We start from the raw sequence: 27,523 nt of genomic DNA on the forward strand, positions 1-27,523 counted from the left end.
ATTCAACTTCTAGTTGTCAAGCACTCGATCAGGAAATTACTCAAAATTTCTAAGTGTTTTACTGGCTGAAATTGTTGACATAGTTCGTTTCCAATTGACAGTGTTCGATCTGGACATGAACTTGAAAGATCTGTTACTAGTTTTAAGGCTGAAAAAATGCACAGAACTACTAACATTCGCTAGTTACAACAACTGTTTCAAGAAGGCAGGAATCGTTTTTAATAACTGAGCTTCAGCGACTAACGATGGTGTCTAAGAAAACAACCTCAAGATACATGAGCGTGAAGTTCACAGTTCACTTTAGGAATTTGGTGGATCTGAGGGATACACCAATATGTCGATGCCCTATTCACAGAAAGTACATCAACTAGTGTGACTCGTAAAAGAGAGGTGTCATGACAATGTCGAGAATGGACAACAAAATGAAGATAACGTAATTTAACAGGACTTCACTCCACTTTTAAGTAAGCAGGCGGGAGAAGAGGTAAAATAAAACTGAAACACTGTTTTTAATGATAAGTGACGAAAATTCAATTTAACGTTTTAAGTTGAAACACACATGACGACAATTAGAAATGACACTCTGTTGGAAATAAACACATCTTTTTTTCTGAGCCAGACGTTCCAGAATGCAAGAAGGGAATGCTAATACTGTATTGTACTGTAATCCGTTCATCATACGAATAAACCGGATGTAAACATTGCACTGTGTATTCTTCCGCGTTTGCTGGAACCTCGCTGGATTCCCGCCTCACGTGGGGCTGCAGCCAACCTGTCTCGAGTACTGCCAACTACGATAATAAGGTCACACGGTGTGCTGTGCGTTACGCGCACATCGACTGTCCGGTAATACGGGACAACAGCTTTAGCGGCGCATTTAACTTTGACAGGGCTGGCCGGCCAGCTGGTACAGCTGCAGGTCACACGTAAAACGAGACGAGCAGAGGAGCAATACAGCTTCGAATGTCATTTGACTGTTAAGCAGGCTGAAGCAGTACACTGCAAATCTCCCACAATATGCTCCTTAGACGACTAGACGAAAACCGCACAACGTTACCGCTTTTAGCTAATGTAATATTTTAATTGAAAACAAGAATGATGAAAGGTAATTTTCCTGCATAAGCTGTCTGCAACGTAAGGGTTTCACCGTATAGTTAAATATTCAAGCCACTAAAGATGTTATTTAGGGAGTCGTCTGGTAATCTCTTAGCTACTTCCTTACCCGAATCCGAGAAATACATTTCAGTTCTGGAAGTGTCACCTGCTAAATTGATAACCAGCCTATCGACAACAGAATCCACGAAGCCAACCATGCACAGCATTTTCTCATTTTCTTTTATGGCGAGCCGTTCTATATCCCGCCAGCGTTCGGCAGTGACGTGTGAAAAAGCTGCGTGCGTTATTTCCAGTAAGTCTGGCAGCTTGGCAGTCCTGTTACTTGTCGGGTCAAATCCCGCAGCTTGGCTCCAGATCGGTTCTGTTGGGTTCATTTTGTAATGGTACAGTAGAAAATGAAAAGATGCAGCGTGTGTATGAAGCGCTCGATGCTGTGAAAATGATTGTCTTTCATGTTTCTACGATACTTACATACTTCAGTGGCATAAAAAGATGGACATAGCCCAAATAAAGAGATTTGTTTTTCATTTTTGCCTTAAAAATTATATTGTTTCCTTCACTTAAACAACTTTTAGGAACAGTCTTTCATAATACATCGATAATTAAAAATTTGTATTTGAAATGGAAACAGGAATTTCATGTCCAATACGTAATTAGAAACAAGACGTGCACTATTCATAAAAATGATGATATTTAAAATTACGAGATGTAGGTATTTCACCTTGAACGAGAAAGAAAAATTATACTGTGGAGATTCGAACCAACGCACGAATAACGGCACTTGGTTCACATTTTTACAATCACGCTACCGACTGCAGTACTCGTTTATTGTGTGTCGGGTTACCAACTGTCTGATATAGAACGCTGGGAAAACTCCAAAGCCTAACTGTGCCCCACGCGCGCGTTTCGCTACGGAACAGAAAGTAGCCTCAGGCATTTTCGTGCTGCGCATTAGCAAGGCGATAATCAGAGCACAACGCAGCTGCACAGACTGTGACTACACGACTTTTTAAATAAAAACTACGTAGCTAAGGCGTGATAAGGTAAAACGTTGTTGGCTGTTGATACATTTGAATATCCTAAAGTTCCGTTTAACGTAACTTAGTAATTAGATATCTAACACATAAGTAGGAGCTACTTCCAAGAGCGTAACACCGATGTAAGAGTGCTACGGCCTCTGTCCAATCATAGCGTTTGTGTTTGTTTACATCAGGTTTAAGGTACGTTGTCCAAGACGCGACGCACACTAGCGACTGCGACGGGTCGCTACGTGACGTCAGAAGTTGCCTGCTGGCGCATGCGCAGTTCGAGTTTGGGATGCGACGCGCGGCTGCTGCGACAGCTGCCGCAGCACTGCACCAGTGAGCAGTGTTGCGACGGGAGTCGCACGACACAAAGACGTACGGCTGCCAGAAAGATGTCGAGCCAGTCAAGGAAAACTGAAATGAGCCACCCACAGGATGTGATGCTCTGTGAGCTGGTCTCGCGACATCCTTGCCTTTACGATTTGAAGAACCCTAAATATAGACACACTATGTTCAGAGACAGAATTTGCGAAGAAATTGGTGCACAGTTGAAACTGGCAGGTGAGTGAAATATTATATATTTTCCCATTAATGCAAATTTTTCAGGCCTGTTATGAAAATCAGTATAATCCATGCAGATGTAGAATTAGAATGATGAAAATGAACTTGGTCAAATTTCGCATTACTCTTTTTTGTGACGATAAAAATTGAAAACGTCAAGTACATTATAAAATGAACAATCTAAAGAACAACGAGAAAGTTACATTTTACATGTTGTACAGCTTTCTGTAATCAATAGATGCTCGTTTTTGAGGAAGGCGTTCCTCAACAGATTGCGCAAACAGTGTGCTGCAATAAGTAATTTGTCACATTCGCTTCAATTCATTGGTAGAGGATGGTGCTCAAAAAAATTGTGCCAAAAGTGCACTACTGTTTTACAAGGCCCTTCTGGTCTGACACAGTTCACAATTGAAATTCGTCTTTTGTGAATTCTGGACTCATCTTTTGAGTGCAGCTTGGCAAGATTAAATGTTCATGTCATCCATAACGATGTATGCTGTCAGAATACAAGAATATGGAAGTTCATTTGGAAGGGAATAAAGACTCAGTCGGCTATGAAAGTTGCCTTAGCTTGTTCCAAAAGTTTCTGCATGGGAGAAACTGTCAAGTATAATTTGGGGAAATTTTGTGAACAAGCACGGACATTATTTCTTCCACATTTCTGCCAGTGTATACTGTAGACGTTCAGAATGAAAATTCTACAGATGTTTAAGGTGTAACCCTATCTTGTTGTCAGGAACTTGAAACAATGCAATGACGCAAGCGTGCGGTTATTGTTAATAAACTTATCTTTCATTGGAATTTTAGGTGAAATGTGCAAAAACAGATGGAGGAATATTCGGGACTCGTATCAGAGAAATAAACGAGAAAGAAAGCTTGGAACAGGTTCAGATGCCTCAGCAAAACCACGAAAATGGGTTCTGCTTGATCACTTGGGTTTAAGAAACCTACATTTCGTGTCATTTTAAATGAAATTGTCAAGAGCATATAGAGAAATATTAGTAACTCATACCGGAGAAATATGACATAAAGTGGTTTCATTAGGTCCAAATGTGTCAGCGAAACAAAACAAATGCATTCTCTATCGTGTGATGACCACACGATTCTCGTTGCGCGTCGACAGAACTGGCGGCTAGTCGCGACGTTCCCGGAGATGTATGAGCCCAAATCTCGGTAACGAAGTTCGATATCATTCTGATCTCAACTTTAAAAATAATTTCAATATGTTAGCTTCTTTTCATCGGCAACGATGTATGACCTAACGTAAACCATACGTAAAGTAGCCAGCGACCACATTTTTCACTGTACACAACTCAAATTTTATGCAGTAGGTTATTGTAAATTAAGTATCGGGATAACTGTGACGAATATCGAAAAAATAGACACCTCATTATCAAGCTGTGATGCGAAACTGTAAGATACGCAAACATCAATTTTTTGTGCCTTTTACTTTCCTCACAATTGATAGAGAAGTAATATACAGCGAAAAAAACACGCAAAACCGGAAGAGATACTTCTCAATTTTTTAAAGTAAAAGGAGAATCTGTATCGAAAAACTAACTCTGGGAGCCGATGTAACTGTGTTGCATTAACATACAGTATTTTTTACAGCAAGAAAATCGGAATTCTTATTTTTCTTATGTATTTGAATCCGCCGCCGCCGGCCGCAGCTTGGGAAACGGCGACGACTCTAGTCGTGTTGCGGCCGGGTCGCCGTCTGCCAGGGTGGGGAAAGAGGAGGGGAGAGGAGGGGGCGGCGTCGCAGTCGCAGCCAACTGTCGCGTCTTGCACAACGTAACTTGATTCTTACGATGAACTGATTGCCGCCTGGTATGAATGGGTCAAACACTCTCGCGGTTTGCGAACAGTCATACCGCCATTATAACAACACACGTAACTTCTCACACGTATGTTTCTATACACATGTCACTTTACGTCTCTTTTGTTTTTTACACATGTAAATGCACGCATAAGCTGACAAAATGTTTTGATTAGTTCACAATCACTCCTCAGCCGTGTCACCTGGTTGTTGTTTGTGTATGTAGTTTGTTTTGAACGTCACTAGTGCAGCACTTCACAAAATTTAGGATTACACTTCTACTACCTCACTGTTTAATAAAATGCAAAGCTCATAGCTTGTCAACACCTCCCGTCACACACGCACTGCATTCATACAGTCGTCGTGTTCCGTTAGGGTTTTCTGTTGTATGTTTGTCCACCTGTCACTTACAGCGTTCAGACGTCCCGTGTTTTCACGTTACTCTCTGCAGTTTGACACTACATCCAACACTTTTATGCATGTGATATTTCAACAGCTTCGTACATTGCATACGTGAAACTTCACATTAATGCTTAGATATTGCTACATGCTACGGACTTGGGCCATAAATTTACGTACTATTTACAGGTTCAGTCTTTTCCGTGCATCACAGTTGTTACTCCTTGCTGTGGCTGCGCTCACCTATTTTTTGCAACTACACAGTTCGTGGATTTGTCGTTTGTTGAAAGGTTTTGGCCTTTCTACTGTCGCTACTTTAGCGTCGAGATTGTTCGATACTTAAAATGCACATTCCGCACGCAGTTTATATTTTGTACGTGCGAAGAGTCCATTATGTAGCACTCTAACTTTCACATTATGTAGCACTAATGGTACATATTTTACAATAAAAGTCTTCAGATTTCGGCAGGATCCTCACGCAGAAAAGTCGATCAATTGGTCACCGGGACTATTCAGTTCAGTATATTAAACCATCATAGCTGCTCTCAACACTGATTCACTGAATATTGAAAAATGTAATTCACTACTGTTTCTGTGTCAAAGGGAAGAACGTGTGCACGTGTTCCAGCTTCACTGTGTACCACGTGGGATGCACGACCGATGCTTTCAAAGTTCATCTCGAGAACACTGTCCAGTTAGGAGTAAACATTTTGTGTGCACCAAAGTTGGTATTACAGTTATATCTGCACAAAATGTGCCGATCTTGTCACCTATATTTTTCTTTTTAAAAATATCCAGACTACAGCTAACCAGTCTTCGGAAGACAGGTTATTTTGCACCGAACACCTATTGCAGGAGTGAAACAACTAGCTAGATTCGTCACTAGCTTCAACCTTTCGTGACTTGATTCATCGACCATGACAGACACACACTTAGCATGTTGAAATTCTGACTGAACTTCATGCATTGCCTAAGGCGGTAAAACGTTCACTAAAATTGACTCGCATTTTGTCCGTGAACATGCGAATTTCTTCACGAATAGGTTTCTGGTGAGAAGAGTCGTACAGTTCATTCAATGGAAAGGATTGTGTTTTGCGGTATGGAACCCAAACAGCACTTGTTCCGCGTTAGCCTTCGTGTGTTTGTAGTTCATTCGTTCTTACAGAGGAAGTGACGCAGCTACAAGTCCTCCCAGAAACTGCCAACAGGTGCTTCATTTTCTTTGTGCTTCGTTGTATCGGTAAGTCCTCAATGTTCAGTGGAAAACACTGAATGACACAGCGTGGATACCACCTTCGTACTCGCTGTTTGTCAGGTAAAGGAATCCCCCCCTGCGGGTCCGGGGATTAGAATAGGCCCGCGGTATTCCTGCCTGTCGTAAGAGGCGACTAAAAGGAGTCCATCCCCCTCACGGGGGTTGTTAGCGCCTGCGTCCGGAGACGGACGGTTCCACGACCTATAATCGTGGTCTTTTTGGTTTTTCACTTCTCGTTTCTTCCTTCCTTTTGTTGGTTCCTTTCCTTGCTCTTCTCGACCTCACTGTCTTCCTTACTCATTCCCTTGACTTCTCCTTGCCTTCTCATTGCCTTTTTCTCCTTGCCTTCTCATTGCCTTTTTCTCCTTGCCTTCTCATTGCCTTTTTCTCCTTGCCTTCTCATTGCCTTTTTCTCCTTGCCTTCTCATTGCCTTTTTCTCCTTGCCTTCTCATTGCCTTTTTCTCCTTGCCCTCTCATTGCCTTTTTCTCCTTGCCCTCTCATTGCCTTTTTCTCCTTGCCCTCTCATTGCCTTTTTCTCCTTGCCCTCTCATTGCCTTTTTTCCCTTGCCTTCTCCTTGCCTTCTTCTCCTTGCCTTCTCATTACCTTCTTCTCCTTGCCTTCTCTGGTCTCCGCCTCGGCGTTTGAGACAGTCTGTCCTCTTTCTCCCTCTCTCTCTTCTTTTTCCTCTTCTTCCTTCCTCCCTGTGCGTGCCTGAAGGCCGACCCACGCGTTCGCACGCGTAGCCGGTGACGGGGTAACGCGTAATTCCCCGCCCTGGGTAGACATGTAAGGCTCGCGCGTACCCCCTGGTAAAGGCCAGGCCCAGGGAGGGGTGATTGCCTGAGCTGATACCTTCTGACCATGCCGATTGGTCCCTCCGTCTGTTTCTCGGGAGGTGTGACCTGAGGTGTAAACATTCACCTAAGGCGGGAGTGCCCTCTGAGAGGGTCCCCACAAGGAAGGAGCGCGCCATCGGAGACGCTGGCAATCATGGGGGATTCCTCCGCAATGGATTCTACTCCATCTCTTTCGACTTCGACTCAAAAACGGAAACGTGACCAGCCAACAGTGACAAAAGTACTACCGCCTGCCCCACAGTTCCTCGTAGTTTCTCGATCTGAGGACGGAAAGGATTTTTCCTCTGTCAACCCTTTCGTTATTCAGAAGGGCGTAGATGCCATAGCCGGATCTGTCAAATCTTGTACCAGGTTGCGAAACGGCACCTTATTACTAGAAACTGAGAGTGCCTTTCAGGCACAAAAACTGCTTCGGGCCACCCTCCTGTACACGTTCCCTGTCCGGGTGGAGGCCCACCGAACTTTGAACTCGTCTCGTGGTGTAGTGTATACTAGCTCCCTCGACGGATTGACTGATGAGGAGCTTCAATCATTCCTCGCTGAGCAGGGCGTGGCGGCTGTCCATAGGGTCATGAAAAAGGTCAACAATGACCTTGTACCGACCCGGACAATTTTCTTGACCTTCGATAGTGTTAAGCTGCCATCGCGCATTAAGGCGGGATACGAGGTTATTTCTGTTCGCCCCTATGTCCCGACACCTACGCGCTGTTACCAGTGTCAGCGTTTCAATCACACTAGACAGTCTTGTTCCAATGCAGCTAAATGTGTCACTTGTGGCAGGGATGCCCATGAGGGTGACTGTCCACCTCCGTCTCCTCGTTGTGTGAACTGTCAGGGTGACCATGCCGCATCCTCCCGCGACTGTCCTGTCTATAAGGAAGAACGCTGTATCCAAGAAATTCGGGTCAAAGAGAAAGTGTCCACCTCGGCTGCTCGCAAGCTATTGGCTAGTAGGAAGCCCACGCTGCTCCCAGCGGGGAAATACAGTACTGTCCTCGCCTCTTCTCGGACTACCCGGGAGGTAGCAACCCAGACATGCGATCTGACCTTCAGCACCACGGTCGTCCGTTCGGCCAGTGCTAAGATCGCGCGGTCGACGTCTCCTCTTCCTCCCATCACCCCACAGACACGAGCACCTTCCTCAGCTTCTGCTAAGACGAAGACATCGAAGTCAGATGCACGGGCCTTCAAGAAGGAACCATCCCGTGCAGACTTCCTCCGTACCTCGACCTCCCAGCCTTCGACCGGTACTTCCACTACACGTCCTTCCAAAAAGGCGCATAGGAAGCACAGTTCTCCTTCCCCGCCACGGCGCATTCCTTCTCCTGCGCCACCCAGCGGTTGCCGCCCCAGGCCGTCATCTGTTTCGCCTGGCCGCACCGCTGGTAGCCGTACATCTGGCCGTTCACTGGCGGAGGAAGCTCCCCCTCCCGGCCATCCTCCCGAGATGGCCGATGACCCTATAGACCACATGGACGATGACTGTCCGCCTACTGATAGCGGCGGCAGTGCTCGCTCGAAGCCAGGCCCTAAGCGGCCTTCGAGGTGACCACTTCTCTCATCTTCCTTTTCTTATGATGGCACTTATTCACTGGAATATTCGCAGCATTCGCTCCAACCGAGAGGACTTGAAGTTGCTGCTCCGCTTGCACCGTCCGCTCGTCGTAGCCCTCCAGGAAACGAAGCTACGCCCATGCGATCAAATTGCCTTGGCACACTACACCTCTGTGCGTTTTGACCTACCCCCTGTGGTAGGTATCCCAGCTCATGGAGGGGTTATGTTGCTGGTCCGGGATGATATTTACTACGATCCCATCACGTTGCACACCGGCCTGCAGGCAGTTGCCATCCGCATTACTCTCCCCACTTTTACGTTTTCCTTTTGTACCGTTTACACTCCATCGTCATCTGCCGTTACCAGGGCAGACGTGATGCAACTTATTGCTCAGCTACCTACACCACTTTTGTTAACTGGAGACTTCAATGCCCACCATCCCCTTTGGGGCTCTCCAGCATCCTGCCCGAGGGGCTCCTTGTTAGCAGACATTTTCAACCAGCTCGATCTTGTCTGCCTCAATACTGGCGCCCCAACCTTTCTTTCGGACACATCTCACACCTATTCCCATTTAGACCTCTCTATATGTACTCCCCAACTTGCACGCCGGTTTGAGTGGTATGCACTTTCTGATACATATTCGAGCGACCACTTCCCGTGTGTTATCCATCTCCTGCAGCATACCCCCTCTCCGTGCTTCTCTAATTGGACCATCTCCAAGGCAGACTGGGAGCTCTTCTCTTCCAGGGCGACCTTTCAGGATCAAACCTTTACAAGTTGCGATCGTCAGGTCGCACACCTCACGGAAGTCATTCTCGCTGCTGCTGAATATTCCATCCCTCACCCTCCTTCTTCTCCACGTCGCGTACCGGTCCCCTGGTGGACCGCAGCATGTAGAGACGCTCTACGTGCTCGTCGACGTGCTTTACGCACATTTAAACGCCACCCTACAGTGGCGAATTGTATCAATTATAAACGATTACGTGCTCAGTGTCGTCGTATTATCAAAGAAAGCAAGAAAGCCAGCTGGGCTGCTTTCACAAGCACCTTCAACAGTTTTACTCCTTCTTCTGTTGTCTGGGGTAGCCTGCGCCGGCTATCTGGCACTAAGGTCCACTCACCAGTTTCTGGCTTGAAGGTCGCGAATGACGTCCTTGTAGCCCCTGAGGCTGTCTCCAATGCCTTCGGCCGCTTTTTCGCAGAGGTTTCGAGCTCCGCTCATTACCACCCTGCCTTCCTCCCCCGCAAACAGGCAGAGGAGGCTAGGCCACCTAACTTCCGCTCCTCGAATTGTGAAAGTTATAATGCCCCATTCACCATGCGGGAACTCGAAAACGCACTTGGCCGATCACGGTCCTCTGCTCCAGGGCCAGATTCTATTCATATTCAGATGCTGAAGAACCTTTCTCCTGCGGGTAAAGGTTTTCTTCTTCGTACATACAATCGCATCTGGATTGAGGGACATGTTCCCGCATGCTGGCGCGAGTCTATTGTTGTCCCAATTCCTAAGCCGGGGAAGGACAAGCACTTGCCTTCCAGTTATCGACCTATCTCGCTTACCAGCTGTGTCTGTAAAGTGATGGAGCGAATGGTTAACTCTCGATTGGTTTGGCTGCTCGAGTCTCGACGCCTACTTACCAATGTACAATGTGGATTTCGTAGGCGCCGCTCTGCTGTTGACCATCTGGTTACCTTGTCGACCTTCATTATGAATAACTTCTTGCGGAAGCGCCCGACCGCGGCTGTGTTCTTTGATTTGGAGAAGGCTTACGACACCTGTTGGAAGGCGGGCATTCTCCGCACCATGCATACATGGGGCCTTCGCGGTCGCCTTCCTCTTTTTATTCGTTCCTTTTTAATGGATCGACAGTTCAGGGTACGTGTGGGTTCTGTCCTGTCCGACACCTTTCGCCAGGAGAATGGGGTGCCACAGGGCTCAGTCTTGAGCGTCGCTCTCTTCGCCATCGCTATCAATCCAATAATGGATTGCCTCCCAGCTGATGTATCAGGCTCCCTTTTCGTGGACGATTTTACCATCTATTGCAGCGCGCAGTGTACACGTGTCCTGGAGCGCTGTCTTCAGCGTTCTCTTGACCGTCTTTACTCCTGGAGTGTCGCCAATGGCTTCCGTTTTTCTGCCGAGAAGACGGTCTGTATTAACTTCTGGCGCTACAAAGAGTTTCTCCCACCGTCCTTACGACTCGGTCCCGTTGCTCTCCCAATCGTGGAGACAACCAAATTTTTAGGCCTTACATTTGACAGGAAACTTAGCTGGTCTCCACATGTGTCCTATTTGGCCGCCCGTTGTACCCGTTCTTTAAATGTCCTCCGTGTTCTCAGTGGTCTGTCGTGGGGAGCGGATCGAACCGTCCTACTTCGTCTATATCGGTCGATCGTCCGCTCCAAGCTGGATTATGGGAGCTTCGTATACTCCTCTGCACGGCCATCCATCTTACGCCGCCTCAACTCCATACAACATCGGGGTTTACGACTTGCGATCGGAGCATTTTATACCAGTCCCGTAGAGAGTCTTCATGCTGACGCTGGCGAATTGCCACTCACCTACCGGCGCGATATACTGCTTTGTCGGTATGCCTGTCGGCTACTGTCAATGCCCGACCATCCGTCTTATCGTTCCTTTTTTGACGACTCTCTTGACCGTCAATACGGGTTGTATGTCTCTGCCCTGCTACCCCCTGGAGTTCGCTTTCGTCGCCTCCTTCAACACCTTAATTTTTCACTCCCTGCAACCTTTCGAGTGGGCGAGAGCCGCACGCCACCTTGGCTCCAGGCTCAGGTCCGCGTTCACCTTGACCTCAGCTCGCTCCCAAAAGAGGTCACCCCCGGTTCGGTCTACCACTCCCGTTTTTTAGAACTTCGTTCAAAGTTCATCGACATGACATTCATTTATACAGATGGCTCTAAGACCAATGACGGGGTCGGGTGTTCCTTTATTGTTGAGGCACAAAGTTTCAAATACCGGCTCCATGACCATTGTTCTGTCTTCACAGCTGAGCTCTTTGCCCTCTACCAGGCTGTTCTTTACATCTGCCGCCACCGACATTCTGCTTATGTCATCTGCTCAGATTCCCTGAGCGCCATCCAGAGCCTCAGTGATCCGTACCCGGTTCACCCTTTCGTACACCGGATCCAACGCTCTCTTCAGCAGCTGGTGGACGTCGGTTCTCCAGTTAGCTTTATGTGGGTTCCTGGCCATGTCGGTATCCCTGGGAACGAAGCTGCAGATGCCGCGGCCAAGGCTGCGGTCCTCCAGCCTCGGACAGCTTTTTGTTGTGTCCCTTCGTCCGATTTTAGCAGGGTGATTTGTCGGCGCATCTTATCTCTGTGGCATGCCGATTGGGCTGCACTTACCGACAACAAGCTTCGGGCCTTAAAACCTCTTCCTGTGGCTTGGACGTCCTCCTCACGCCCTTCTCGGCGGGAGGAGGTCATTTTAGCCCGGTTAAGAATTGGACACTGCCGGTTCAGCCATCGCCATCTGCTGACGGCTGCGCCGGCGCCGTTCTGCCCATGTGGGCACTTGCTGACGGTTAGACACATTTTACTGTCCTGTCCAGATCTTAACACACTGCGCCTCGATCTTAACCTGCCAAATACTTTCGATGCCATTTTAGCGGATGACCCACGAGCAGCTGCTCGTGTTCTTCGTTTTATCAATTTGACACACCTCGCTAAGGACATTTGATGATGCTGTTTTTTAATCCTATGCCTGTCAGTCTGTCTTTTATCGTGTTTTCCCTTTTAGTTGTTGTGGTCAACTTGTGCCTCGCGGTGTATTCTTAGAGTAGTCAGGGCGCTAATGACCATTGAAGTTGTGCGCCCTAAAACCACAAAAAAAAAAAAAAAAAAAAAGGTAAAGGAATCATTTTTTCAAGAAAGAAACTTTAATTCCCGCCCGTTAATATGGGGAAAATAGTTTCACACACAGCGGACTAAGGCAAGCTCACCAAACGCAGTGTGGAAACTGCCACCTACTTCTCACTGTTGTGTGTAACAGTGCGAAGACATCGTGTCGGTTGCATCCACTGCAAATTTGTCATTTAGCAGGGAATAGCTAATTTGTAAACACGAATACAACTTGATAGTCGTATAACGTTCGTTAACGAAAACGTGTTACATCCGCCCGTCTTTTATGCGGTAGCAGATAATCGATACGAATCGCGAAACTCACGCGTAGGTGACTGGCAGTAAACACGATGACGGAAAAGTTCTGTTCTCACCTCACCTCATCCCGTGATCAAAATAAACCTTTAATCCATCTTTGCCTTAAAGACAAAGCAAGACTAAAGAAAATGTTAAGAAACTATGACGCTAAATTAATGTTAAAGTAAATAAAAACAAAAGTGAAGCTTCAAAGATACGGTTACAACTGATTACGAAAAATTGTAACATTTGGCATCCCGTTGAATATTCTCCGGGACAACGGGAGACGGAACGAAATAGGAGTCCCTTTAAAGACTGGACTCGTGGTCCAGTGTGAAGGCCCTTTAAAACGGCTCCTGTCACTACGTTTACATGCTACACGTCTTCCGAAAGACGAAAACCGAGTTTCGGAAACAGTTTTTCGCCGCATTTTTTACATGTTAAGGTCTGAAGCAGATTCGCCATCCCAGTTAAATATGTCGCCTGGAAAACAGCTGTTACAGTTTCTCATTTAGTCAGCACAGTAGCTATTTCCCTTCAGTTAGACGAGGTGTAAATAGCTCTTGTCTAATATTTCTACTTGTCCTTCACTGTACATAAAGCCACTCCGGCGACATTAGCGGAAATTTTTTGAAAAAGATACGAAGCCTGGCAGCCCAAGTACTTTTCAAAACCGGTTGCGCTTACGTGGGACTGAAAATTGATTGCGCATTTCGGAAAATTGGTAACTGGAAGCGGATTTACAGAATAGATTTACATGACTACCTAGAAGCGGTATTCAGAAATGTGATTACGAAATCCTGTGTTTGGAGTCCCGTGTAAACGGTGACGGGGTTTGTGTTGCCGGCTGTATACGGTAGTGCGAGAAATATACATATTTTTCATAGTTTTTGATATGTATGCAATAGTTCTAGAGTTCCCTGCTCAAAACACGAATAGTTATGCAGAATTTCGAGAAGAAAACAATAACCCGGCAAAATTTGGTATAGTAAAAAATTAGTCAGTTTAGAAAAAAATAAATTTGTGTAACAGTCTGTTGGCCGTTCTGGATAGCACCGGAAGAGTTGTATTGAAAATGATAAGAACATTTTTGTGGCGATAATAGTTTACGTGATAATTGTTTTCATCAGATACTCACTTTCTCTACGAAAACAAAATTCGTAGAATAGTTCTGATGACAGTTCTGAATAGCACCCACAGAGTTCTACTGGAAACTATATTTTTTGTGACGATGACATTATATGAGATAATTAATATGGGACTCACTTTTGTCATGTGAAAGTAATAAATTCGTACAAAAGGTCTGATGGAATTTCTTAATAGGACCCTAAGAGTTCTACCGAAAACTGTAATAACATTTTTTGTGGGGATGGATTAATGAGAATCATTTACGAGAGACCCATATATCATTTACGAGACACCCACTTGGTCTACATTATAATAAATTGGCACAACCCTTTTGCTGATAGAACCGAAAGAGTTCTTTTAAAAACCGTCACAACACTTTTGTGGTGCCAATAGATTGTGAAATAGATAGTGTGTTCAGTCTGCAGTGGGTGTGTGCCGATGTGAAACTTGGTGGCAGATAAAAACTGTGTGCCGGACCGGGTCCCGAACCACAGGCTGTGAGGAAGCAATATCGTCACAATATCTTTTCTTCCAGGAGTGGTACTGCTGCAATTTTCGTAGGATAACGTCTGCGAATTTTGGAACGCAGGAGATGAGGTCGTGCTGGAAGTACAGCTGTGAGGACGGATCGTAAATTCTCAATTTTATTTTGGAATTATGTGAGACATAAACAGTTTGCAGTGACTACAACTAATAAGGTCATCTGCGTAGGCGACAATTCCGTCTGACCTGTCATCCCCATCCAGAAGTTGTAGGAGGGGTTCGATTGCTATGTCCCAGAAGATGGGGCCGCAGATCGACCCTTGAGGAGAGCCTTCGGTAATTCTTTTAATTACTTTCCGGCTGTCCATCTGCCATTCGACCACTCGGTCTTTACAGTAGTCTACAGTGATAGCGGTACCTCCAGATGTCTTAGCCTCTGAAACAGTGCGGGCGACCAAAGATTACACTGTTCTACAAAAAAAACCTGTTTTTCTATTTCTGATAAAAAATATTGTGATCCTAGTTGTATTTTGAGTGCTGAATTGAAAACTGTTTTTGGTTTTTTTCTGTCAGGGATAGTTTATGAGTAATAGCAATTTTATTTCTCTTTTCAGTTTCTGATATAGTGCAGCAAATGTGCGGTGAAATTTGACAAACAAATGCACATCTTTATGATGTTATAAGTTCATCACATTAATGGAGGGTGGGATCCAACATATAACAAAGTAACCTTTGTGTATACACTTTGAAGCGTTTATTTGACATGAGAAATTACAGAAAACTGACAAACAGTGAGCCACTGCCTTGTAATGCACATCACTTTTTTCTCTTGTATTGTGAATCATTCTTCTCTCGAATGATATTCCAGCAAAAATCTGCTAACATAGAAGGTACCCACTTCCCTTCATAGCGCCTTTCTATGGTAGAAATGTCTTTATGTAATCTTTCCCCATGTTCATCCGATACGTCACTACAACTCCCTGTGAAGTGGTCCAGATGAGAGTCAATCAAATGTACCTTCAAAGACATATTGCACCCCAAATCCTCATACGCTTGGATCATATCCTTCACAATTGCTTTGTAGTTAGTAGCTCTTCTTCTTCAGAGGAAGTTTTCCGACAACATCTTGAAACAGTCCCATGCGGTTTTTTCTTTATCAGTTAAACATGCTTCAAAATTTGTATCTTTCTGCAGCTCCCTGATTTGTGGGCCCACAAATACACCTCCTTTATTTTTGCAGCTGAAAGGCAGGGGAATTTGTTAGCTAGATATGCAAACCCACAGCCTGTTGGATCCATGGCCCCACGAATTGTTTCATCAGGCCAAGTTTGATGTGAAGTGGTGGAAGTAGTATATATTCAGGAGCTACCAGACTGTCACGTTGTACATTATTTTTGCCAACTGTCCATCTTCGCCTAGGCCATTTTTTTTTCACGTAGTGAGAATTTCGGTCTTGACTATCCCACTCGCAAAGAAAACAGGCATACTTGGTGTAGCCTTGTTGCATTCCCAGTACCATAGCAATTACCTTGAAATCTGCACATTTTCCATTTGTGTTCATTGTATTTTAATGAATTTAGCATCCTTTGTACGAATTCGTAATTCTCTTTTGTCAAACTAGCGTAAGCTACTGGAACAGAGGGTATTTTATTTCCTTTGTGGAGCAAAACACCCTTCAGACTTGTTTTCGATGCATCTCTGAAAAGTCTCCACTCCTGTGAAATATAAGTGAAGTTCAGCACTTTCATCAGGCCAGCTACGTCATTGCAAAATGTCAGTGCTTCGTAAGTTGAAAAATAAGAGATAAAGGCATGTTCTCTGTGCCTGAACAAACTGATTTTAGTACTTTGGTGCAGTAGATTATCCTCCTGTAATCTTGAACCAAGCAGCTGCGCCTTTTGTTTACTTAGTCCTAGATCACATACTAAATCATTTAAATCTGCCTGTGTTAACAAATGTGGCGATGACTCACTTGTGCAGTGATATAAAGAATCATAAGTAGTACTGAAGAAATCACAGATAATATCACTGTCACTCGGAATTTGACCTCGAGCTCTTGAAGGTACTGGAAAGTTGTCGGAATGCTGCACTGGCATTCTCGCTGAAGGCAGATCTGGGTAAACAATGTGCCTCTTCGACTTTTTGTTTGTAAAACCCTGAATTTTTGTTAGACAGAAATAACAACCAGTAACAGGGTCCTTAGGCTACCTCCACACCATGGGAACAGCAAACAACGCCACATTCTCTTTACCTTTCCACCACTGAATTAGTTCGCAGTAACATGTAGCACAACAGAAATGTGGTGCCCATTCTTTATCTTGGTCTCCTACCTCTACTCCAAAGTACTGTTTGTATGCTTTCTTTATGACTGAAGAAATTTTCTTCCTATTTCTGGCAAAACTGAACTTCCCACAGATGTAGCAGAAGTTGTCCGGCTTATATCGACATCCAAGACGACGTGGCATTTCTGCAAATTTAAAAATACCACTTTGGTAATACACCTGTATTAAATTAATAGTAGGGAACTAGAGGAACGCTGATGTGTAAAAACAAGCAGTCGTTTTACCTTCAGCACCAGGCTCAATTAGTTTACACACAGGAACTAAAAAAAGTCAACCGTGCTCGGAAATATGACAGTCTTAACGAGTGGGTGTTTTGGCTGACAAGTAACTGTCTACAACAGTGGTGTTAGCCGCAATTTGTGTCAAGCTCGATGCACTGCCCCTAGGAGGTGTGAAGCTTTACTGCCGAGGCAGCGACCGGCTGTCGCCGTTCGAGTTAATGATATGTTTCAGGTGGTCTTAGTGACATAGGTGTGGCGGGGGATAACCTAATGATGTCTGATTCTTCCCACCTGCTGTTGCTCAAGAACTTTTCACGTTCTATCACTACTGGATGCGGCAACATACCCGTATTTCTCTATAACGTCTCTGTGTTTGTCACGGATACTTTTTATGTAATATGTATTTATATGTATATTCACAATTCGTGGCAAAGATATTTTGTTTACATATTTGAATTTCCCATGGTAAAATGGTCTAGAAGCACATACTTTAATATCAGAAATAGAACCCATGTCGAACAGTGTTATCAAATGCTCCGGCAATGACAGTCATTATTGCCATGGCGTATTTCTGTTTTGTGGTGTTAACTATGTGCAGGGCCTGGTTGATGGCATCATCTATTGATCTGCCAGATCTGAAGCCGAACTGGTGTTGGCTCATACCCCTGGGAGCTCTGTGTGTTTGCAGGCGCTTACACAGTAGCTTCTCCTGAATCTCTGCTAGGGTGTTTATTAGCCATATTGGCCCGTAAGTCTTTGGATCTGAAGGATCCCTGCCGGCTGATTTCTTAATAGTGACTGCTTTGGAGGTTTTCCATACTGTAGGCACCCTGCCCAGCCGTAAGGCACCGTTCAGTAACGTTGTTAGGTACGTGGTGATCTGCGGTGCTAGTTTTTTCAGTGTTTCCGAGTGGATACCATCTAGTCCAGGTCCTTTTTTGTTTTTGAGCTCTGAGATTGCTAGCGCAACCTCTTCTTGCACAAAAGGACAGGTGACAGTTGCAGCGTTGTATGGTGTGTGTAGGTTTTCTCTTAGTGTTTCATGGTATTGTGTGTCTGTATCGATAACGTCGTCAGGGAGCAGTTTATACAGCAGAAACTCCGCTGTATTCCTCCATCCCCTCGTCATCGTGCCGTCATCCTGCCTTAGCGTTCCCAGAACTAGTGGCGTTTTTATCTTCTCTGTCAGTATTTTGTATGGTTCCCCCCATATATTTTGCTCTGTGTTGTTTCAAACAGCTCCCATTGTTGTCTACGCGTGTTGTATAGTGTCTGTGTATATGTCTTCTGCATGCCTATATGCTTCAAGTCTTACTCGTCTGTCCCTATCTGCTATCGCCCTTTGATATAATTTTCGTTTGCGTCTTGTGTGTGTCTCGTGAGTTCTTTGGTCCATGGTACTGGTGAGCAATTTGTGTTCTTTGCTGTCGGTATTGAAGTGTTGTATTACCTGAGTTTACTTCTGTGCTCTATAATCGATACTTCCATTGATGTTTTCTAGATCGTGTCGTTGGATAATTTCCGTTAATTTGTTCCAGTCTGCTTTGTGCAACAGCAATTGTCTGGTGTGTGATTTGGTCATTGTGTTCTGAGTGTGAGTTAGTGTGTATGTTATGACATTATGATCGCTACTGGTTATGTTGTCGTGTGCAGTCCAGTTTGTTACATATGCCATTGCTGCATTATTTGCTAGCGTGAAGTCGATATTACTGCTCGTACCATCGAACACTGCATATGTTGGTATAGGTCCTCCCGTATTCATTACATGTAATTGTGTTTCTTGTATTAGATCAGTGATTGTCCGTCCTCTGTCATCTGTTCTGAGTTCCAGAGGGTCGATCTGGAATTATGTCAGCACTTATCTCTAATTTTTTGCCTCTGGCACACGTTACTAGTTCTCTGATATAGTCTGCGTACGGCTTTATTTGATGGCTGTATTGGGCGTACATGGATGCAATAACCCATGTGACGTTCCCGTTAGTTATTTCTATGGTAACCAAGTGTTGATTGCATAACTGTGTTACCTTAATTAGAAGTTCTATTTAGAATTACTATTGCAGCCTTACAGTCATTGCTGCATGTTATTCTGGTAGCATGTTTTGGTAATCAGTTGCCCGTTTCTATTATAAGGTTCTTGTAAGCACATGATGTCTGCCTGCAAGTCTTGTGCTATTTTAGGGATTTCCGCGCTGACTGTCGTACTGTTTTTTATGTTGTAAGATATTCATTTTTTGTCAATGTTCACTCAACGCAACAACCTAAAGTGAGCGCAAAGCACTTTCAGTATCACGAAAATCTGTCATGTAAATATGGGCCAATACTCGAAGGTAAAGTTGTTTGACTTGTGATTTACCTCCTGAGAAGCATTTCCACCTCGAAATCATGACCATAAAATGGTTTAAATCTATTCTCGAACAACATGAGGGCAAAATTACTCTTTCATGCAAAACAATATGACTATAAAACCTTTTCAAATAATCTGTTAAGTCCGAGCAATTGGCTATTGCTTTAGAAATGGCAACCAACAAAGCCTTACCGAAATCAGTTACCATGATTTTTGGTTTGGGAGTTCCAGATCTGACGATTTCCATAAAGAAAAATGACAAGAATGATGAATCATGTCTAGAGGATATCATCTGATAACTTGGGCAACTGATTGATGATATTTGGATCTTTACTAGTGACGTTTACTTCGCGGATGCGTATGTACTCACACAGGTATATGTACTTTGACTTAATTTCCACACAGTCAGCTCTGTTTGACAGATCCACAAATCGTGAAATAACTCTAAATACAACGCCACCCGTAGCATCTACTGAATCGTATTGACTGCTATTCATTTGATGACAATATTTGCGCAACTGACTTTGATCTTTCAGTCAATATATATAGAAGAATGGGTCCAATCCGAATGCGTGAATTTCGTCCCGATGGGTTGTATGTTTTGCGATTTGCAGGTTTTCATCAGGCTTACTAGTTGTTATACCAAATCGTTTGTCTCTTTACTCTTCTTTAGCCTTTCTCAAGACATCAGCATTGGGTAAATTTGGAGGAATCATGTCTGGGAAAGACATTTTTTTCGCTTCATCATTTCGCCAAAGAGCTGCAGGCATCCTGTTATCAACCAATTTAGCAGCTACTTGTTGTCTTCTCGTGCCACGAAGTTGTCTTCTTTTCAGGTGATTTCTATCGTCTGAAAAGTTTAAAAGTCTGCAGTTTAGAATAATATCTTTGTCATTTTTTGCTTTCTTCAGAGCAATCCGTTTGAACGTGGCTCCGCATTCTGTACATCTTCCTTTGATCTTCAAGAAGTACTTTGAACTTGAACATTCACAAACTTTCGCGTATTTGAAAGAAAACGCGCATGGAATTTTGTGATGTTCATAAATTTTATCAGCCATCAAATCGGTCCATTTCCCTATTTCCAGTCTTGAAAGCTTTCCAAGTTTCTTCTTTGTTGGTTTTATGGTAGACAAGTTTTTCTGCTGACAGTAGCAGGTCAAATTGCTTTGTCATGTCCTTGTCGCACGAAGAACCAAAAACATTCCACGACTCATCTTTGCTGTCGTCGTCTTTTTCTTCAACGAAACATTCCAGCCTGAAGGTGTTTCTAACAAAAGTAAGCAGATCATGACGATCTTCTTTAATTGTTGTGTAAATATGCTTTGGAGACATTTTGGATAGTTTTTGGAAGACCGGATGAGACGGAGTGAATTGAATGCCTGTATCATCGATTACTTTAAATTCCTCCATGCTGAGAATACGTTGAAATTCTGATAGATTGTACATTTTATGGGTATTTCGGTTCGTAAATACCACTTACACAACAGCACCGACTGCACAACGGGCACAGACTGTACGAGAGCTGTGACTGAACGAGCATAATGATTATTCGCACGAGTGTGAGTAGTTTAGTTACGTTTAGTCATTGGGGGCAGAGCAAGGAGCGAAGTGCAGCAGTGGCGGGCGCCTTCACACGACGCGGCGCGCGCCACCCAAAAACTGCAGCTGTTGTTGTCGTCAGCTTTGATGCTGCCGCGAGAAGCTTTGATGCTACCTCTACTGTAACTGCTACGCTGACGTCACTTGCCGATTGTTTAAAAGACGCAGTTCACGTGTTCATTGTTTCCAGATGTAGTGCCACGACGTTTGCATAGCTGCTGTGCTTTGTTTATTATTATTTTTTGGTCTTGAGAGGTCTCAGGGACGTATCATAGTTTTTATTATCCTTCCATCGGGCGGAGCTGTTCAGATTGATACATGTGAGAATTTTGTGTAAATTACTTTTCATCAATTGGCAGCACTGGCGCCTTTTTGTTATAGCTTCCTTTCTCTGTATGCCTTTCACTGTTGTATGATTCAGTATGGACGCTAATGCTCTCCTGATAAGATATGAGCCGATTGCTCGTTTTTTTCCCCTGTGCCCTTTCGTATTTCATTTCAGCAATTAATTTGTTTATCAACGTAAGTAGTACAAAGCTGATCCAGAATGTAAAATGCACTTGAATTCTGTTTGAACTGTCTAATGGTCAGTGTCCGATGTCTGAACGTCAATATCAAATTAATACACTGCGCCTGGTTGCGTTATTTTATAGGAATTTTATTATTTTAAGTGGGATGTAGTAGATCATGTTGAAGAAATCCAAAGCATATTGTTCGAAGAGTATAATATTATTCGAAATTTACCTGCACCAATAGGCGCAGCCAAATCAGCCTTTGTGGTGCTGTAATTGCCTCATAGATGGCGATATTTTTCTTTTGTAGTTTTGTATTCCAATCACCAATTTGAGAGCGTCAAAGCTTCATTTCAGCGTGAGAGAGGGGTAAAATCAATAGATGTTATTAAATTGAAAGCCTTCATCAGTCTCTTGTTTTTAATTTTTGTTAACAAAAGCAGCAGATGAATCCTGGAAGATCTCTGTGGAGGTGATGGGGATGGCATTGAAAAATTTCACCTCGCAAATGAACGTAAAACGTTTCAAAATTATTGTGGGGTGTCTTAGATTTTACAGTCGCGCTATTCGTGATGAAATGAGACAATTGGAGAAGCTAACAGCAATTCGGGAAATATTTACTGTTTGTACGCAACTACCAAAAATGTTATAGCCTCGGAGAAAATGTTAACAGTAGACAAGAAGCTGGAAGGATTCTGTGGAAGGTGCAGTTTTCGCCAATATGTACCTATAAAAACAAATAAGTATAGATTTAAAATCTATGCTTTTGTGGATTCTTAAGTATTTTACCTGTACAGTTTGGAAATATACGCTGTGTTGCAACCAAAAGGATTTACCAACTGAGCAGTAAACATTTTGATGTTGTCCGCTTTCACATTTCGACCTGACTGATATGTAGGTTTACACAGTCGCAGAACAACTGGTTTACTAGTATTGGAATGATGATAGAGCTATGAAGGGAGAATTTTTCTTTTGTTGGCACGATGAAGAAAAACAAGCGTGAGATTTCTCTAGAGTTTGCTGTCAGTAGAAGAAGGGTTGTCCAGAGTTCCTGTTTTGGCTTCCACAAGACTGAACTCTGGTTTCCTCCGTACCCGAAAAGGGGAAGTGTGTGATCCTGGCATCAGGTTTGCGTGAAGATAATTCGATAGATGCTGACTCTGTAGATGAACGGAAGATGATGTAAATTTTACAATAGCGTCAAGTGTGGTATTTTCACAGCGGATAAGCTGAATGCTTTGCACAACGCCGCAAGAAATGTGCGCCGTTGGTCAATGGTTATATTTTTGTAATGATCAATACGGTTGGAATCTATGCACAAGTGATTTATTGTGGCAACAGTAAGAATTGTATCATAAGGAAAGGGTCCTGAATCAGCTATGTTATACGTTGTTTTCTTCGCTATATTCTGCAGAACTATTGAAATTTTGTGCAAAGAACTGTGGAACTATGGCATATCTATCAAGAACTCTGTAAAAAAAAAATACATTTCTGAAGAAAAGGGTGCCAACTTCACAGTGAGTGAAAAGGTTTTCTCCTTAAATTGCAATTATCTCGCAAACTATTACCTGCACAAAAAAATGGTACTAGGATTTTCGATAGAACTCTTGGGGTTCTGTTCAGAACAGTCCTCAGAACGGTTGTAAGAGTTCAATTTTTGCGAAAATTCACGAAGAATATTTTCGATACGAAAATGTTATTCAGTATTGTTGTTTTCTTCGTTACATTCTGCAGAACTATTGAAATTTTGTGCAAAGAACTCTAGAACTATGGCACATTCAACAAGAACCGTGAAAAAATGTATATTTCTCAAAAAAAAAAAAAGGGTCGCTAACTTCCCAGGACTCGACGCGGCGCGCCCCTGCGGTTTGCGCGGGTCAGTCGTGAAGTGTGTGTGTGTGTGTGTGTGTGTGTGTGTGTGTGTGTGTGTGTGTGTGGTGGGGGGGGGGGGCAGTGTCAGCAGCTCCTCAGGGCGTCTCTTCTGCGCGGGGGTGCAGGGGGAGGCGGGCAGCTGACCCCGACTGCAGTTTCCGGAAGCCGCGGCTGTTCCCTTGTTTTGGTCGCTTTTGTGTCGTCCGTCGCCAAACTCACGAGAGAGCTGCGTCAGAAAACTGCTCCTATCTAATATATTGCCTTACTTTGGGGGAAAAAAAATTAGCATGGCCACGAATGAGGAATAGTGTGTTAAATTAGTGAGTCGAGTGTTTCATTGTTCGTTATTTATCGCCGTTCTAGTCATTTAAGCGCTGAAAACCTGAGAGGGAATAACGTTGAACGAGCGGAAAATAGCGCCACATTCAGTGGGACATTGTTTCGATGCGCGAGTCCAGATTCCTTCAGAATTCTCGCACGACACACATTTAAAATGAAAACCACGCGTTGTTTATTATGTCACTGCGTGGAAATAACGTATCTTCATACGACACAACTTTGCGAAAGCCATAAACGGCAGCGCTTTGGACTAAATGAGTTTTGGAGCGACACGGCGTCTTCAGATTCCGTCAGCCGTAGTCATCTCCATTACGGAACCTCCACCAGAAAGGTTTCCCGTAAACTGACCGATTTAAACGTCCAAAATGCTTTGGTAATCCACTCGTAAAGTAGTATAATCTTAGGGTACGGTTTTCACGCAGTAAGAGAAGTATCAGTTGGTAGCTTAGCGTGTCTCGAGGAAACGGAACTAAAGGCGTTGAAATACCCGGACATTATTCAGATGGCACTAAGCACCATGGGACTTGACATCTGAGGTCATCACTCCCCTAGACCTAGGACTACTTAAACCTAACTAATCTAAGGATATCATATATCCATGCCCGAGGCAGGATTCGAACCTGCGACCGTATCAGCAGTGCGGTTCCGGGGTGAAGCGCCTAGAACCGCTCGGCCACCCCGGCCGGCAGTTATTATTCACCCAGTATTTCAGAATGAGGCAGCTTAGCGGTTTGGGGTACTCAACTTGCTTTCAGAGACTCAGATATTTTTCTCCCTGATGATGTTTCCCCCGGTCCTAAAAACAATACACGACGTCAACTACCACACTTTCGCTGCTCACCGTGTCAACTTCGGCATCAGACGTGGAGTTTTATTTCTTCACAGCACCGACGCTATTCGCAACACAGTTTGCAGACAGTATGCACACGCACGATTGCAAGTACCGGCCAAATTATATCACCGTAGGGCACACACGTAGGGGATATGACGTCATAAACATGTAGACGCTCGAGAAACATGGCTTTGGTTGATTTGCACTCCGTTTTAAACAGACTGTACTCCAGTGCTTCATAGAAGTTGTTGCAATCGTTCTTCCGCATTAGTCGTATCTTTTGTTGCGAAAGAATGTTACCGGTTCTGACGCTGTCACTTACCGACTCCTTCACTTGACGTTCAAATGACGCGATGAAAGTGACGCGTAACTTTTTATGTGCAGTAGAATTTAAATTTGCCACTTGCAGTGTAGTAATTGTGAGAATCGAGGTAGGTTTGTCATCATCGCGGCTGTGAGAACGTACGCGGAACGTTGCCATAGCGCAGTTAAAGTGAAACGTTAAAAACGGGCTTCTTCAAGTGTGAGCTGATATAAAGTGAACACTGTACGTAAAATTCGAAGCTCAGTTTCTGGCGCTGTTCACGTATTGCATAAAGTGTAGAGCCCTGTAATACAACACAGAAATAATACGTAACGTGACGGATTCGTTTACTGCAGGGCAAGACAGTCCATTTGAGGGAAGTATATACGCTGATCGAGTTTTATGTGAGATCTGGAAAACTGCCAGACTTTCGGTGGGAGAGTGACTGACGATCACGTTTCTGCAAGCCTTCAGTTTGTCGTGTATGCCGTTCGTTTGGCACGCACGATTCCAGTGGATGGTTGGTTGTGTTAATCGGGTAACAGATTTAAACTCGTTTATAATCTATTGATGTATTTCTTGTTTGGATATCCAGATTGTGAGAGAACGAATTAATAGTATTGATGTGCGGAATACGAATTTGCAGTAAGTTCTCTATAAGTTTCCTCGCGTGAGGAACGCATCTGTCGCTTCCGTGTATTGCCCTTTACTTAATCTACAGATTCTGCCAAGTTGAGGCAATAATACTGAAACATTCCGATATACTTTATCTGCCCGCCTGTCTGCTTTGACTTTTTCTGTTCTTTACTTTTACGATTTAATATCGTGACAAACCAACGACTTTAAATCCATCGTGAATGAGGCAGATGGCCACTCAAAATAAGTTTCGCATATAGCAAAACATCAGCACGGTAGTAAGTGGACATGGCAGAGATTTTTCAGTGTTAGTTCAGTATGCCTTTATGTTAGCTAACGTCAGCTCTTCGACAACAAAAGGCATCTGTTACTGGAATACGATCGTGTAGTGCGTACAAGCACGGGCAGGCCTGATGCAGGCGTATCTGTGCTTTCACTTGAAGGATACCTCTCGGCAAGTTGAGCAGCGGGCTTCGTCGCCTGCAGTCGCGACTTCGGCACAGGGACTGTGTGTGTGTGTGTGTGTGTGTGTGTGTGTGTGTGTGTGTGTGTGTGGGGGGGGGGGGGGGGGCGTTGAGCCCGGGACTCTGCAGGAACTGGGCGGCGCCAGCTAACCCCCGCGAGTGTTCTGGACAAGCTGGAAGCCCGCCCGCTGCGTATAAAGTCTATTTCAAGTTCCAAGTAAAGGTGGTTCCGTTTGAAAAATTGTTTCGCGTCTTTCGGTGTGGTACACCCTATTACGCAGTCCGTGTTCCAAAAATTTCGTAGACCTACTTGTGATATGAATACATCCAGATCGTTTTGTGATCTGAGAGTAGACACTCGAAATATGTGAAATAACCATTAATAGGGTGTATACGACCCGGGAGATCCGGGAAAAACCCGGGAATTTTTTCATCCGAGAGAAAACCGGGAAAAACCAGGGATATTTTCAGAATTCCGGGAATTTTTCATTGTTGCAGTTTTCAGTTAAATTTTTGTATTTTTGACTGGTGAGAACAGATACTCCAACAAAGGATATTACTGTATCCCGCTACTTCAGAATAACACTTCAACAATAAAACATAAACGGCAGAAGAAAACGAAAATAACTTAAATTTCAAAGGAAATGCGCCATCTACAACGACGACACACAGTGCTCATGCAAGCGTCTGCCAATTGAAAATGTGTCAAAGGCTTTAGGAAGACTATGCAGTGCTTCATAACAACAAATTGCCTCCAATGAGCGTGAAGTCGCAACTGTTTACATTCGATGTCGCAACTGTTTACATTCGATTTGTTTTAGCAGTTACGCGCGGGCTCATGCGCATGCGCAGTTCGAGTAGTAGATTCTCCCGCTTCTGGCTACAGGAGTGTGGCTGTTAGCTGTGCAGGCAGTCCAAGGAACAAGCAGCTAGATGCAGCCGGGAAAAGGGGGCGCCAAATTCATACTCTTGAGCGAGAAAAACTTTTCACAAGACGCCTAGCATCCAGCTCTCGTTGGTCTCTAGATTATTCATATGATTTTGAAACGCGTCCATGTTGGTCTTGCAACGTTTTTGAACACATTTTAAATTGATTTATGAATGAGTCATAAGTTGATTTTTGAGTGTGTGCATAGTGTACGTGATGTGTCTGCCAGGAGAATCCTCGTCGCATCTAGAAATAAACTTTCCGCAGAAAACAGGGGATGGGGCTATACGAGCTGAACGGAGTAAAGCGGAACGGATGGATGCCAATCGCTGTCTGATTATGTGGTTGATTGGGTTTGCGAAAGATCAGCGTTGTCACAATCACTACCGAAATCGATAGATTCAGAGTACCAGAATGGAAATAAACGACTGACAGGAATAACCGATGAGAAATATTACGTATTATCTTCTCGATGTATCCAAGAAAACGAAATTTTGACAGAAAATTTTGACCAGGTCGCTACACTAGTAAGGACCAGTAGTACAGTTCCCGGCTAGCAGCCGCCTAAGTTCTATTCTCGAAGTAACGCGGAAAACGTGTTGTTCGAAACGTAATAAGGTCTAACCGTAAAATAATCGCTGGATAAATAAACCTGTGATTCTGGCAGGGTTAGTGAAGTTAATCGGCGAACAAATTTAGAGAATGGCAGGAATAGCTACAGAATTGGTGATGACAAGATTGTTCGTTAGAACGAGGAAGGAGAAG

Source organism: Schistocerca americana, chromosome 11, assembly GCF_021461395.2.
Source record: "Schistocerca americana isolate TAMUIC-IGC-003095 chromosome 11, iqSchAmer2.1, whole genome shotgun sequence".
In the NCBI taxonomy this organism is placed as follows: Eukaryota; Metazoa; Arthropoda; class Insecta; order Orthoptera; family Acrididae; genus Schistocerca; species Schistocerca americana.